At 44.6% G+C, this 623-nt stretch overlaps 1 protein-coding gene across 1 annotated transcript in view; it reads left to right on the plus strand.

Moving 5' to 3' along the window:
- Nucleotides 1–623, plus strand: part of FUCA1 (alpha-L-fucosidase 1) — a 22,132-nt gene that overhangs the window by 6,407 nt on the left and 15,102 nt on the right. The window lies entirely within an intron of this gene.

The following is a 623-nucleotide window of genomic DNA, read 5'->3' on the forward strand; positions in this document are numbered from 1 at the left end:
AGAGAGATAGAGATAGCATGAGCAGGGGAGGGTCGGAGAGGGAGACACAGAATCTGAAGCAGGCTCCGGGCTCTGAGCGAGCTGTCAGCACAGAGCCTGACATGGAGCTCATCCCACAAATGTGAGATCATGACCTGAGCCGAAGTCATACTCTTAACCAACTAAGCTACCCAGGTGCCCCAATGCTTATTTATTTTTGAGAGAGAGAGACAGAGCACGAGTGGGAGATGGGCAGAGAGAGAGGGAGACACAGAATCCCAAGCAGGCTCCAGGCTCTGAGCTATCAGCACAGAGCCCAAAGTGGGGCTCAAACTCACAGACTGTGAGATCATGACCTGAGCTGAAATCGGGCGCTCAACAGACTGAGCCACCTTTAATTCTTGATTTTGACAGAAGCAATATGTAGAAATCCCAGAGAAAGTAAAGTAAACTATTAAGCACACGAACATTATAAATAAAGAAACAGCCCCCCCAAAATTACTAGACAAAACATATAAAATTAAATGATGGGAATAAGATATATTTTTATGACTGCACCTAGTCTGTATTGGTTATGTAGTTTAAGTCTCAAGGAAATTTCATTTCCCTTCTGTCCAAATTCTTGAAGGAATTTTGCCTCCCTC

The sequence above is a fragment of the Crocuta crocuta genome, unplaced genomic scaffold, assembly GCF_008692635.1.
Source record: "Crocuta crocuta isolate KB4526 unplaced genomic scaffold, BGI_CrCroc_1.0 scaffold127, whole genome shotgun sequence".
NCBI classification, from domain to species: Eukaryota; Metazoa; Chordata; class Mammalia; order Carnivora; family Hyaenidae; genus Crocuta; species Crocuta crocuta.